At 41.7% G+C, this 16,321-nt stretch overlaps 1 protein-coding gene across 2 annotated transcripts in view; it reads right to left on the bottom strand.

Moving 5' to 3' along the window:
- LOC127599887 (CUB and sushi domain-containing protein 1-like) overlaps positions 1-16,321 on the bottom strand; it is a 359,717-nt gene that overhangs the window by 247,277 nt on the left and 96,119 nt on the right. The window lies entirely within an intron of this gene.

Below are 16,321 nucleotides of genomic sequence, written 5' to 3'. Positions count from 1 at the left end.
ATCTGACAAGGTGTGAACATTAAAAGCCTTTAAAGTCAAATGCATACCCCCTAAAGGCCTTAAGGCAAGGGCAACTTTACACACTCTAGCAACACATACGCGTGTACCTTGTGCACACATGCACATACATGCATGCTCACATATCCAAACCATGACACAAGGTCATGCAGGCCCCTTTGCTTTTATTCTGACCAATTCAACCAACATTTTCAGGAAGAACATGCCTCTGCAGCTAGCTAGCTGGCTCGGTAGATGGATAGGATTGATTTGACAGTTTTTATAGTTAGAGTTGATAGATTTGACTGACGGACAGTCAGATAAACGGACAGACAGACAGTCAGATAAACGGACAGACAGACAGACAGACAGACAGACAGACAGACAGACAGACAGACAGACAGACAGACAGACAGACAGACAGACAGACAGACAGTCAGACAGACAGACAGACAGACAGACAGACAGATAGACAGATAGACAGATAGACAGATAGACAGACAGACAGATAGACAGATAGACAGATAGATAGATAGATAGGTAGATAGGTAGATAGATAGATAGATACTCACAATTTCTCCTAGGGACAATTAGGAGTGCTCAATCAACCTGCCATGCATGTTTTTCAAATGTGGGAGGAAACTAGAGTACCCGTAGTAAACCTACGCAGGCACGGGGAAGAACATGCAAACTCCTTACAGGAAGGCCGCGCAGCGATAATCTGCACCGTGAGGCCAACGTGTTAACCAGTCATCCACCGTGTCTTCCCTGAATCCAAATGATATAAGTAAATCAATGTTACCCTATCATGGGGCATGTTGACCTCATTTGAATAATTAAATAGTCTAACTGCTGATGGGACAAAGGACCTCCTGAAGTGTTGAGTACGCAAGTGTATTGAGATAAGCCACCCACTGGGACTGCTGCTCTTACTCACTGGGGTAAGGTGACGAGGGGGATTAGCAATGTGGACGATGGCCTCGGTAGCTTTTTCCTGTGTCACTACTATCTTTGACACCTGTACCACTCATACAGTAGCAGGCGCTCGATCCAGATTTGCCTTTCAACGGCGATACGTCGTGGCTTCACTTGCTGCAGACCAAGGAGGAGCAAGTATGTCTGTGCGCCTTAGTTGCCATGGCGTCATGACCATATAAGTCCCGCGAGCTATTATAAGTTTGCTTAAACAACCAGTTTAACCAAAGCGCCTTTGGATGCATTTTTTTCCCATAAATCATATTAATTTTCTCATCTGACAAGCACAGGTACAGTGACATGCTCTGATTAGACAATCAATGGTTTATATACAGAATCAAACCCATATCTTTGAACATGCCACACATTTTTGCATCTCAAATCAGTTTGTTGATGAATAAAATTCAATGTTTGGACTTCTGTTACATATTACGTAATGAGAGACATCAGCGTACCGTGTTTCTATGGAACCTCATGAGGATAAGCGGAGCAGGTAACGGATGGATTTCTTTTTGTAACGTTACAACTTTTTGGGAGGAATCGTCCTCTGAGATTGACTATTTAAAGTTGGACATAGATGAACAACTATTTTTGTTTTTCCTAAATATATTGAGTATATATACTTCTACGCATCAAGTGTGAGAGGTTGAAAATGTGTGTGACATCACAGTCCACCCTACACTAAGTTACTGCACCCATGCCTTGGCAGGAACCTGCCATTTTTCTCTTTTTCGCAGGCTACACAAAAAAAAAAAAAACATGTCAGCAGTGGGCAGCCGCGCCCGAGTGGTTAAGAACAGTGCCTACCAGACCAGGAATCCCATTTTACAGTCATGGCTGTGGTGCCTTTGAGCAAAGCATCAATACTTAGAAAATTTTAAAAATCCTCTCCAGGCGCTACTCGTTGCCCTCTGCCTGTGTTAGTGCTGTGTGGAAAACTGTGACTGAGAATGTGAATGCAGATTTTCTGTTATGTTTGAATTCTATTTGAAAAAATGCCTTTGATATTGTTTTCACGTATGTCACAATATTTGTATTTACATTCACAATAAAGAAAGAGATTGCATCCGAAAACAAACAGCTGGAGGTTTCATTGCATGTCAGCATCCTACCACGAGTACTATTTTTCTTCAAAGATGGAGGTCCAAACACGCAAAGTCATAAGCACAATGACTTATTTTGAATTCATTTCACGCAAAATAATAGAACACAAGCAGCATGTCACGCAGAGCGCTACACATGTTCAACTGGCGACAACCCATCCGTTGCAGAGGGTGTTTTCATTTTTAAAATGTGATATTTCCCAAATAGATTTTATGACTTTATCATAACATCTGAGGTCTGAGGAAAGCTCCAAACTCCATGACAGCCAGCCGCAGACTTCACTGAGTCACCTAACACACACATTTCCTGGTTGCACAACAATGGGTGGGTCACAGGTCTGGGTGACAAGATGTCAGGCATGTAAAACATTTAAAATACAAAGAATGGGCTTTTTATCAAGTATTTATTTTTAATGCAATCTATATCATTTTTCATAAGTAGGTTAATCATACGTTATACCTGTTTTGTTCTGCAGGTATCATTGATGGGGGTGGGGGGTGGGCGAGCGGCTGTGGGGTGGGGGTGGGGGGTCTAGGGGTATTTTTCCTCCTTTGTGCTGCACCTCCAGACTGACTGCACATCTCAATTACGGGTTGTGAATGTTATTACGCCATTAAACGGTCGCAGTGTTGTTATCCAGACCGTTAGAATAGTTCAGATGGGGCTTGAAGGTTGGAGGTGCTACAATGAAATGCCTTTTGTTTCAAGAAAAGGTGGTACTTACTAAATGAGCAAGTGCACTCAATCTGCAGGATTGCAATCATACGAAGACCCACTCCCCATCTGTGTCTGTATTGTACTTCATTTGGCATTGTGACAATACAAATCTACGTGCTCCGTCAGCAGTTGAGAGTTTATTTATGAGCTTATTCATGTTGGTAACAACTGCAATTAAGTCGGTTATATATGTCCTAAAAATTTCCAGAAGGATTATTGACTGACAAAATGCATAATTGCACAAGAGCTGACATGCATTAACATGGAGGATACAGATGGTGTCTTCAAAGTCTTGAAATAAACATTAAATTGAAAGCAATTCTGGTAGCAGGAATCCCAGCACCTGATGGTCTGACATCGTTTCAAATGTAACTTGATAGGTGAAGATTTTTTTGGGAGGGCATAAAACTGCAGTATTTGCTCAAAGAAAATGGAGCACTGTATGTATTTACGTGCTATGGTGTTTACCAATCGAGGGTTGTAAGTAAAAACGTATCGAGATCAATCCAGACAGTTTACGCTTGTACTTTTGAGCGCAAAAATGAAGTTCCCAACCACTTCACCGCTTCAAGAATCCAATGTTTTTATTGTCCTTACACACGATGGATTGGTTTGCTCGCATCTCATTTCAAAATATTACTGCGAAAAAGTGCCAAAACCACACCTCGTTGAAGGCATCAACCGGAACAAGGCAGGCATGCTTACAACAGCAATGTGGGATAAAGAGGCAATGGCTGTCAAACGGGATAGACACGGCTGTCAAACGGGATAGACACAAACCAGCGTTGAGCACACACTCGTGATATCGGCATCTCATACTGCATGTCTTTCTGAAGGCACGGCAACGGGCTTGGGACAGGAAGTAGAGATCTCTAGGAGCTGACTGTTTTTTTCATGACTGGGTGGGCATTGAAATAATGAAGTGGAAATAACACCCAGTGTATGGGGAAAGTGTAAGCTTGCCCTCCTACTGTGGGAGCAGGCCTGCCATTTACTCTGCGTGAACATCACTTTCAAACGAGAATTTGTGTGGTCTTCTCCAGGAAAGAACAGAACTTAGCCTCTGCTAAAAATGGACTTGACTGAAGGGGGTGAGCAGCAGCAGCTTAGTGGGCATATTTGCCAGGACTTAAGGGGGACTTTGCACATTGAGACTGACAGCAGCTGTGTTTAGGAAAGACGCGTATACCTCACGGCAAACGTGGCTAAAGATCGTAGAGTATGTTGGAGCATTTTGTGTTGACTCCAAGCTGTATGCATTCAATTCCACGACAACTTGCATTTTGTGTCTCATTTTCATTCCAGTCACATCTAAACTTACACTCCAAACCTGCCACACTATATCATTTGAGTCAAGGGTACAGTCACAATGCATCAGATTTTTTTTTTTAATAGTCCCATTAACATTCATCGTCTGGGTCTTTCTAACTTCATTCCTTTTCTATCACTACACTGGATTTTATCTTCATTCCATCAGCCATCTTTCAATTTCTCTTGCTCTCATCTGTATTGACCTATTTGACCTCACACACAAACCACATTATTAATCTCACACGCACTAGAACTCAGTATTCACCGGAGACAATTCCCCACATTTATACAACATTGTGAAAAAATTATTCAGCGCGTCTCTACTCATCATGTTTCAGTCCAGCTCTTTTCCCTTTTTGCTGTGTTTTTACCCGCGGGTTCCCTTGACCTTCGTGTCTGCGCTTGCCAGGTGATACAGGCAAGGTCATACCTGTGTTCTTTTGATGTTGCAGCATCTCCTTCAATAAGCAGTTTTAAAAGGGCCAGAAAGACGTTTCACTTCTCAATGGGATATCATCACCATGGAAACTCATTGTTGAGAACTGATATCCACCGTAGCTGTGTTTTCTTGGCAGCCCACAGCAGCAATGCCATCATTCCCTGTTCTGGTGACGTCGTAACAAATTATTTGACACTTCAGCAAACACATTCAGCTGTTATAATCAGGTGTCGTTTTCATTTTTATGGAGTGTTGTTTGTGTTTTTAGGAAAGCATCAAGGTGTTGTAAATATATCTTCTCTGCATATTTTCCCCATTTTTCCACTTATGACTTGCTCAACACTTAAGGGAACTGTCCCCCGGCCCATGTTGTAATTTTGTAATGTAAAATTACCTCTTTTGCGAGACTTGAGAAGTGGTTTTGATCGTTTAACGATATTACCTGATCGATGTAACTTGATATTACCAGATCGATGTAACTTGATAGCGAGAGAGAGAGAGAGAGCGAGAGAGAGAGAGAGAGAGAGGGATTCTGTGGGACACGACTTTCGTCTTCAGTCTGTGTTCCAATTCAGAGATTGCACATAACAATCTGATACACTGTCCACTGGACGACGACTAGTTCTCTTGGATGCGATGCGTGCGGCAGTGGCTCCGCCGCAGCAAAGTGATTGCATTAACTCGAAAGGGACAGCTGTAAAGGTCTGATGGCCCGGACCAGTAACCCATCCAGGAGAAGGTTAAAGATTCCATCTCCTCAGCCTGCCAAAATCCCATTTCCATTTGCTCTGAGTAATAAATACATTTACAGGCTCATATCAATCTTCTTTCTATGTTTTTAAGCGAACACACAGCCCCTAAAATTAGCACACATTCCATTTTTATCCCTCCGTTCCTCTTCCACGTCAGCGGTCCCGTATTGGCTGCCAATTTTTCTTCACATCACTCTCAAGTTTTTTGCAATGTTGGAATTTGGGATAAAATACAAGATGAGTGTTTGAGGATCCCTCCTGAAATATTCATTCTAGGTGCGTTTCGTGTGACAAATCAACCTGACCGGTCCTTGAGATTTGGCAGCTGTCAGTCATCTATCATCACTCATTGCTATCTACCAGAGCAGAAATTCACAAGCAGAGCAACATGGCACACTAGTGTGTCGTGGGAGATCATTAAGGGTGTAGCAACACATCATCCGATATCATTTACTTTGTCTGAAAATTCTGGGGAGGAGGGGGGCGTCAGTTTCGTGTTTTTGTGGGTTTGCCTGCGTTTTGCGACATCGTTTTTAGTTTAAATCACGTGCATCATAACAAAAATACAATTGTGTGCTGATTCAGCCAAGAAGAGCATCGCTATGATTTTGCCAGCCGCTGATTGGCAGCAGACATACGGCACCTTGCTAGCTGGTCAATGGAATGTTAGTGGAGTGGCTTAATTTTGACACGTCAACATTGTCTTTTTTATTGTTTTAGTTTGTTTTTATACCTTTATTTTGACATTTTTGAAAATAAGTTTGCATTGTTGTAAAAGTGTGGATAAAGACCTGTGGATAAAGTGTCATCAATTCTTAAATAACACGCCAATGATGTTAATCTAAATAGCGGATTTCACTTATTGTGCAGGTGGCGTCTTGGGATGAAGGAGAATTTACTCTCTATCAGCTTTATGTTCAATTACAGATTTAACACTATGAGTAAATTAAAACCAAGTCCTCATTGAATATTCCTAATTTTGTGTGACAATTTAGTTTGGTGTGCCATGAGATTTTCACTTCTAGTTGGATAGTGGGTTTGGTTTTATTGGCACACCAAATGTCACAGAGATGCAAAAGAAGGTGCAATTGACCAGAATTTTTAGGTTTAATATGCTTTTTAATTGGAAAAAAAATTAATGGTGTATGAATCACTGCTGTGCATTGCACAGGAGGATTGTGCGCCATCAAAGAGATTTCACCGTACTTTCCCCCATTTCTCTGGGAACATAGCCAGTAGATGATCTCTACATACATTATGTTGGAGGTTAGCTGATTTCTGATGTACCACACACACCTCATCGGCAGATTAATGAGAGAACGGGTCGGCGATTTGCCGCAATCAAATGTGCATCTATTTAAAGAAATCTCACATAATAACCTCAGAAAACCAACTTCAACACCTACTCGCACACAAGTCAGCCACAGAACAGAATGTTCAGATTTTTCACAATACAAGCGGCCTACGCAACCAAATTTGACATTTCAATACACCCACCATTCTGTAATCCAGTTCCCTAACATTCATACAATTTGCATATTCAACCTTTTTTCTGCGTGAATCTAAAAAAACAAACAAATAATCTGAGTTTTTTGGACAACCTGCTCGCGAGTTGGCACTCTGGCATGCTCTTGGGTGGTGAGAAAGATGGAAATAATGTCAGCAGCTTGACAAATGGGAGAGAATTTGCTGGTGCAAACACAAAACCCTGTCCATCCATCTATATCCATCTATATGGATTCACTGACAAGCCATTATTGATAGTAGCTTATCCATTCCCTGTCCACAGATGCCAAAAAAAAATGTTTCATTGCTTACATTTTTAACGTTTAATGTTTAAGTAAAGAATAGTTTCAGGTAGTCAGAAAGTATTCCAATACTTATTCAAAACTCATTTTCAACCAAATCGTTTCATGAACTTTTTATTCAAAATCTGAACATTCAGGTTGTGTTCATTTCATATTCACACCATGCTAACACCCAAAGAAGGGGCGGGGGTGGGAGACTGGGGATAAATCCGGGCTCAGATATTCTAAAAATGACAAGCAGCCATTCAGTCCGCCTGTTAGTCAGCCAGTCAAGCAGCGCGGAGAAGAGCGCCAGGGGCGTGGTATCTAAATGCCTGTGCACATTTTGTCTTATCATGGTAACGGTTTTGAAACGTAAAGCAGAAATCAATTGCTATGCCCAACAGACTGAATTAAATAGGGTTGAATTCAGGCTGTACTATAGATGTGACGGTGCCATACAAACTCCTCCTCTGTCACGGTTAAATTAGCAAAAAGCTATACAATGCCATCTATGAGCAGTCCTGTGCAGGTTCTCCTGTGGTTGTACTGTTTTCCTGTTCAAGACTCAATTCTAAATTGTCCACATGGGGCAATGGTGTTCTGCATACTGAATACAATAGCATGAACGGTCATGATGTGTGATGTCGGGAAGACCTCATTTCATCCAGCATCAAAGGTGTAGTAACTCACGGGGTGGACGCCTTTGCCTTTTCACTCTCCCGCCATCTCTGTGTTGTTTATAGCTTATTGCCACACTTTTTCTGCAAGGACGGCCAAGTAAATGGACTTCGATTCCAAGCAGAAAGGTGTCCGAGTACTTTTGTCCAGCAGGTGTTTCAGTGGCATGGCGATCGTCATGTGGACGATGTGAGCAGAACCAGGCAATCAATGATGTCTATTACAAATTTTATTTGGGTGAGTCTTGGTTTACCTTTTTTTTTAGGGGGGGCGGGTTCTCATCCCCATGAGCTTGAAACAGCTCTCAGTTGCTACTCACAAGCGTTTTGATTGGGATCTTCTCTGACGGATGCTGTGTGTTTGAGTCTGTCTGTTTGTGCTTTTTGACAAGGAGTATCAAGTAACGATGGAGCTGGCTACCAACTGGCAAACTACTAAAATATGTATTTGCTCAACACTTACATCGTATGAAAGTATCGTTTTTCATTTACTCAACAGTGAAGGTTAGAAGTTGATTTATTTGTATCCTTATGTAAACAACTATCACAACTATAAGAATAATTTACTGTATATATTTTCATTGTCTTTCATTCTTTAAATAAGGGCAGACGAAGTACTGAGTGACTTCATTTAATTTCATTTTGGCAAACTAATCGGCTGTCAAGTTGGCACATATATTGAGACGGTATGTTTGTGTTGTGCGCACAAGGGTGTGTGGTGTGCAATGTGGAATAAGAAATTTCTGAGATCAAAATGAGGATTATGTGTGTCAAAACGACAACCTCGAGGCAACTTAAGGAGGATCACAGCCTCACTTTCCTATAAATGAAGTGCCAAAATGGTGACTCGGCGGCTTTTCACCTTTGCTTCTTTCAGTCTGCTTTCTCTTATTTCATCTCCCCTAGGTGCTGTCTCTCAGCATTAACAGGTGTTTAGAGCAGTAGGAGGCCTGCTGACCTAAATATTCTCATCAGTCCTACCGTCGGCTCCTGCTGCATCACTTTCGAGCCTGCCCCCAGTGACCCTCTCTGTCACTTTCATTCAGTGTTAACGCCAGACTTTTTAGGTGTTTGAGGGTCTACTTGTAAAATTAACAGGCAAGTACATTATGCTCTGCATCTTCGACAACTCTTGGTCATGGAAAAATAAATCTCTCCTATATTACATAATACCAACTGTACCAACTGATGCTAGCACACACTAATGATTGTGGCTTGTGGTAAATTGGTTATGTCACAAGATTTAACTGAAAGGTTAAACAATCCGATTCATATTTACAGCAGATAAAATGTGATCATGGCTAATGCCGGTTACAGTGGTACCTCTACTTCAGAACCTCTCATCATACAAAATTGTCAAGTTATGAAACGTCTCAACAGGAAAATATTGCCTCTTGTTACGAAATAAATTTCAAGATACGAAAGTAAGGGCTGGTACTCGCAGCTCCGAGTTTCCTGAACGCAACATGCTGACAGCTGCACTGCCATTGGCTATTACCGAGCACTTTCCTGGCATCCCATTGGCTAAGAAAGACCTCTCCGTATGTGTCAATGTGTGTAAATAGATATGTGTCGATGCAGCGGCCTCGTCATTCGTCCCTCGGGCCATGAGGTGTTCCGATAGTTTTACGTAAATGTGAATCACCCAGAAAAAGTGTTCACTAGTTGGGCAATCGTTCACAATATTGATGTTTGCCATGGTCATTTTCAAAGAATTGTTAAAAGCTGAAAAAAGCAAACTTTACAGCTCTTTACAAAATGCCAGGCAAAAACCACTTCTGAGAAAGAACATGAACTAAAGAGGGCAAAAAAAAGATAAGGACGCGGTTAAATGTTAAATGACTGCCATTTTTATTCTTAACTCTTTTCTTTGTTTTTTTACATTATGCAAAACTCTCATTTATTGTGCAATAATCTAATTGTAACATGTATTTGTTACATATTTTGATGTATTTTTATGCTTTAGAAAACATTTATGTCTGAATTTTGGGGGGTTTGGAACGGATTAGGGCATTTACATGGAAAACGCGTCTCTACTTCTTCCAGAACCTATTAATTTCGTAAGGAGAGGTACCACTGTACTTGCTAGAGCTGCCTTTGAGAAAGCTAAATGCCACCTGGTTTGCAAAATGGACTTCTAAGCATGCCAGCTTCAAAAAAGTCAAATCGAAAAAATAAATAAATAAATAAATGGCTCAAGATTGTGAAAAGCGAATATTTGCTCGGCTTCTGAAGAAATCGCTGTGCCGTGTGTAGTCTAGATGAAACCTCAATTTTGACCCTTTCCCTACCCCCCAGAAATATTTTTCCAACCAACTTTGTTGAAAGCAATACGGGTAAATGTTAATTTCAGGCCTAAACAGGTTTTCTTGAATAACCGATAAATACTGACAAAAATAGTACAGTCATTAGGAGGCCTTAAAGAGTGCTGCCATTGCCATCTTGTGTCATCAGGCTACTGTGTGAAGTCCAATGAGATCAATTTCCTAGCAAATGATGATGACCCACATTGATTTTAGTCTCTGTGATAGCCTTCCCATTTTTTGAGTCATACAAGAAGATAAACACCCGCATACATTGATTTTAGCATTGCCCACACCTTCCCAAAACCTTGAGATATACTTGTGATTTACACTATGGCACATAACATTTAGCAATCTTGACTGAGTTACTAGCAATGATGTGAGAGTGCTTGATATTTGAAGTCATGGGTTTAGATTTAGTAGCCTAGGTTAAAATCAATCTGTCCATCCATCCATCCATTTTGTAATTCGCTTATTCTCATGAGGATCGCGGGCATGCTGGAGCCTATCCCAGCTGTCATCGGGCAGTAATACCCTGAACTACTTTCCAGCCGATCGCAGGGTACACATAGACCATTCTCGCTCACAACCACATCCAGGGACAATTTAGAGTGTTCCATTAATCTGCCCTGCGTGTTTTTCGAACGTGGGTGGAAACCAGAATACCCAGAGAAAACCCATGCAGGCACAGGGAGAGCATGCAAACTCCACACAGGAAGGCCGCAGCCAGAATCGAACCCTGCCCCTCTGCACTGTGAGATGGTTAACGAGTTATATGTTGAAATATGTTCAGAAAATTCATCTATACACATCTGAGTATCAACTGTATCTGGCAGCATTGATATCTACTTTTCCCGATTCTGTTCAACTCTTAACATAATGTGGAAACTACTCTCAACTTTGTGATGAGCCGGTGACAAGTCGAAGCAGCTTAGAGAATTATCAAAAACACAATACGACACAGGCAGACGGACAGAACTACCAACTGCAGAGGGACTTAGTTCGACTAGCTTTAGCCGTCTCGCCATGCGTTTGTGCGTGTGTGCGCGCGCATGTGTGTGTTCAAGTCTTTCGTTGGCCCCCGGTCTCTTTGTCGGCATGCTTGTGTGCCTCCCTCTTCACCTCAACCCCTCACCCCCAACCGTACATCCGACCTACTCCCCCCGATCCCACGCTCCCTCTTTATGTTGCTCTTTGCTTCCCTTGCGGTTGTCTTGGATTAGTTCCATTGCCTGGTTATCTAGCGTTGGCCCATTTTTCACAGGAAAGCTTTGTTTGTACATTGCACTCGCACTGAAAGTGATGGGGTAGTGAAAGTTTGACTAGGCAAGCACACGTCTGAAGTTGTTGACAGGAAATATCTTTGACAGTTTAATCTGGGATTGTAATCAGACATGCAGAAAGAAAGACAAGAAATTCTCCCTCACACATACACACTGTCTTTACTTTGCCACGTTATATCTTTCTCAAACATAAACATTCCTCAAGGACCGAAAAAATGGAAGGCAACGAGTAAATCAAATTTAGTTTTTTTATTGAACCAATTTATAGAAGAGGCATCCACAGCCCCCGCCTGGGCATGCTGCTGCGAAAAACAGTCCATTGAATCTCTCCATGTTTTTGGAAGACACAAATTGCATAACTCCTCATGCACTTCAAACAAACTTTCCTTGGCACGAGCAGCATCCATCAGTTGCTCGTCCCTGATTTAAAGTAAGAAAAAGCGATTGTTGCTCCAAGGCTGCTCCTACATATGCCTATTATTCCCACCCAAACTCAAAGCAATAAACATTCAGCAATCCGGTATACACGACTGAACAATACTGTTAGCATCTGTGTTAGCACCAAAAACACTACCTACACAAGTCGGTGACCTGACACAATTCTCTCCATATCACAAGGCAGTGTAGCACTAAACATGATTAGCAAGCATGCTCGGAGCCAATCAAATCAATATCAATCGCCCCCCAAAAAATTTTTGCACGGCACATGCATACATACAGCAATAAACCACAATTTCAAAAGACCTGAGAAGAACCTGGGTCCCCACTTAGAGATGCCGTTTCAATAATTCACAGCGGGTAAGTATGAGAGATGGTGGCAGTAAAAAGCGTCAACGGTCAGCAGGATTTCACTCAAATGCATTTGATTTCAGTAGCGAGAAGTTGCAGAGCGGCAATTGAATAGAAACTTTGAAACATCTTCCTCAGCATATTCTAAAATGTTGCTACCTAGCCATACACGGCGTGGTCTGAGAAATCAAAGTTTTTCCATCAACCCTTCATTTCTCCTTGAAGACATAAAAAAAGTTTGACAGGAATTGGAAATTTTAGAGGACTGTGAGGATAAGAAGGATTTTTTTTAACTTCAGCAAGCAGGGTGCGGATCTTGGCGATTGCGGTGCAGAGACTTTTCTTTGTCAAAAACAAACAAGAAATCAAGATGCGCACACTGTTGCCATCTTTCGTCAGCGTGAGTGGGATGGAGGAGATTTACTGCTGCTGATGCACAGCTGGGTCCGCCGTGGAAAAGCCTCAGATGTCAGGTCAGCTCGTCTTTCCGACGAGATTGCTAAATTTCCCCACATAAGGTCTGAGGGCAGTTGCACGGCTGCCTGCGAGAGAAAGATAGAGCCGGGCTCCTCTTTCGGAACAAAAGAAGGCATTCAAGCTTCGATTGCTTTCCTCTGAATGACCGTGGGAGCCCAAACGATGGACTCATGTCAATGTTGAGAGAAGGCATGTTTTAGGTCACAAAACAGACCACCACCACTTATTGCACACACACATACACACCAAAACTAGAAGCAGCCAGAGTGAAAAGACCTCCACCACGGCTCCATCTTTGTCATTTGAAAAATCAATGAGGAAATGACAATAATCAGGGATCTTAATTACTATGGGGGAAGTTTCACTTAGATCAGAGTCGATTCTGAAATGTAATAAGGTCTCACAACAAATTGCACCATGATCTAAAACTAATTCTCGACTCGTGGGTTGGGACCCAAAAGTGGGTCACGGACAGGTCCTAAATTTTTGCACGTGTTCTAAAGGTTCCAATGGTGCAGAAAGATCTCATTTCATTGTTATACATATAGAATCTGTGACAGAGCCAGACATTTATCTGTAGAGTCTGTGGATGGATTGATTTACTGTTAGAATTAAATATTCTCAACAAAAGAGAGAATCTTTTAGTTCCCATTCATATTTTACTTTTTTGTTCATTTGCATTTTTTATGCAGTTAAAGTAAATAACTTGTAGCAGAATATCGTGGGATCTAAGAATTGTGTATCCATGTGAAAACAGCAGGAATGTCACAGGTATCAAAATCATTCCCAAGAAATGGGGGCAACCACCAGGTCGGCCAGAGAAAGAAAAGAATAGAGATGGCTAACAAAGTTGCGACTTTTTTTTTTTAATACAAATCAATTTGGCTCGGTATTACCAAGCACCGATTCATGTGAAATCAAATGGTACCACATTTCGATTCTAAGCGGATCCTTGTAAGTTGCAACTGTGTCGGGGTGTTAGAGTTGGTGATTTTCCACAACGCACTACAACACAGCACCAGCATAATGATGTCCCTCACAAATGCTTTCACACAGACTAAAAATACGTTTCCGCATGTGCAGCAGCCTGCCGCCAAGCCAGACACAATAACATATATCATTATGATGGTGAAGCTGCACACCTCGAAGCATGCTTTGATTCGGCACTGGTAGATCACGGGCATCAACAATGCAGAGTTCATGCGCCTATTTGAGGATTTTGTACAATATCCTTCATTATTCACTGGACAAGTAGTCTATCTGTTGTGTTTGTGTGCCTTAAGATGCCCCAGATGGAACCGAAACCCTGATAAGATCAGATAAGATATCCTTTATTTGTCCCACAATGGGGAAATTTACAGCCTCCAGCAGCAAGAATGTATGTAGAAAGAAGAAGAGAAAAAAAAAACAACAACAAACATCTTTCAATTAAATACAATATGAACACAAATGGATAAATCGCAGTACTATTTACAATTTACCTTCACATTCATTCATTCATTCATTCATCTTCCTAACCGCTTGATCCTCACTAGGGTCGCGGGGGGTGCTGGAGCCTATCCCAGCCGTCTCCGGGCAGTAGGCGGGGGACACCCTGAATCGGTTGCCAGCCAATCGCAGGGCACACAGAAACAAACAACCATTCGCACTCACACTCACGCCTAGGGACAATTTAGAGTGTTCAATCAGCCTGCCATGCATATTTTTGGAATGTGGGAGGAAGCCGGAGCACCCGGAGAAAACCCACGCAGGCCCGGGGAGAACATGCAAACTCCACACAGGGAGGCCGGAGCTGGAATCGAACCCGGTACCTCTGCACTGTGAAGCCGACGTGCTAACCACTGGACTACCGGGCCGCCCACCTTCACATCATTTAATTATTATTATTATGATGATTGTTATTTTTTATTCATCAGCCTGACAGCAGTCGGTAGGAACGAGCGTCGGTCGTAATGTCTTGTCAATACTCAGTTTTTCCTTATTCATTGCCATATTCGGGAACTGAAAAAAGGCAAACATCATCAATGTTTGAAATGAGCCACGTGAGAGGAAAACAATCTAAATTATGTTACTTGAGCCAATCCAGTTTTAATCATTGGCAGTATCAAAAAATGTTTATGTTTTGAAGCTATTGGACATATATTTAAAACTGTGAGAATTTGAAGCTAGCGGTGTAAAATAGTCATCATCATTAATTAATCATCATTCTCAAGATCAGAATGAAAATGCTGCTTTCAACGGATCGAGAAAAAAACGAGGAGTCATAGAAAAGAGCATCAGCTGTGAGGAATTTGTAAAATTGCACCAACGGGGCGAGCACAAGTGAGCTGCTGGTACACTTCACTCTCCTGTTGTCTCGACACAGCTGGACTTCACTGGAGGCTGTTGGCACAGCTGTCAACTCACCTTGTGTGAGGCCTGCATGTGGAGCAAAGATTGTGCCAACAAGCTTCATGACGCATACGCACACACGCATGCAGACATACACACTATGCACAAAATGACACACATTTGTCTGATCATGTTTTGCTTTTCATATTTTATGGCGATAATGCGCATTTTAACCCCCCCCCCCCCCATCTCCACACACACAAACTTAAATATGTAAGGGGCCGAAATGGTATTGGCAGAATATCTTGGTGAGCGAGCGAAGCATGGCGACATTGTCATCATCATCTGAATTATCAGTCAGTTTATACACTTTGTGTGGATAAATATGTGTATTTTCTAGAAGCTCAGTCAAGTCAGCAGTCCTTTTGTCCTCCTCTGGGCAAACCACTAAATAGGTATTGTTCTCACTCAGAGACATAATAAAGCTGCTGGGTAGAACGTTTTAACAAAAAAAACACTGTTTTCCAAAACTGCACCAGCAAGCTCAAACACAACAGTATGTGCCTTCCCAGCTCATCCCTCCTACACACAAACTCTGCGATGAATAAACTCCCAACAGCGAGCCAAATCTGCGGACGCTTTTGTAATGACCCTTACTGCACTGCAACAATTTACCAAGTGCCGATGCTGCCAGTTTAGCAATGGCTTTTTACTTGTTTGGTCTGATCATATTGATGATGTCAAGATTGGCATGTCTTTGTGGCATGTTAAGCACATACACAGAAAAGGTCAAATTTAAGCTCAAATATATAACAATTTGACTTCAAAACAACTTCACTTTGAGGGTACATAGTTTTTTTAAAAGGTATATAGTATTTCCATTGTCTTTTAGGGTCGTAACATTGGTGGACTAGCCAGGTCACCCATCACCTGTTCACACTATAATCAATCCAAATGCTACAGTTCAAAGTCATGCTCAGTGTTAACTGTGTACAGAAATCACCAAATCTGTTGCACACATATACTCTGCAGTGGTGCCTTGACATATGACTTCATTATGCTTCAGGTCCACGCTCATAACTCAAAATTGTCATATCTCAAATCACCTCTCCGCATTGAATTGAACAGAAACGCCATCGATTGGGTCCAGCCTCTTTGAAAGCCTAACAAAAAAATGTGTTTTACGTTTAACATGAAAAATAACGCTCGACAATATTGTACTCTGTAAATATATATAATATGAACAGAAGTACATCAAATGCAAATAATTAAATTGTATGTCTCAAAGGTATTTGGTTTTTCACCATGAAAAAGAAAAGCTGCAATTTGTAAATGCTAGTCCCAATTGACATGCTTTTTTGTGAAAGAAAATCCAC

This window comes from Hippocampus zosterae, chromosome 4, assembly GCF_025434085.1.
Source record: "Hippocampus zosterae strain Florida chromosome 4, ASM2543408v3, whole genome shotgun sequence".
Lineage (NCBI taxonomy): Eukaryota > Metazoa > Chordata > Actinopteri > Syngnathiformes > Syngnathidae > Hippocampus > Hippocampus zosterae.
The sequence above is the reverse complement of the archived record's forward strand: the minus strand, read 5'-3'. Positions and strand labels throughout refer to the sequence as shown.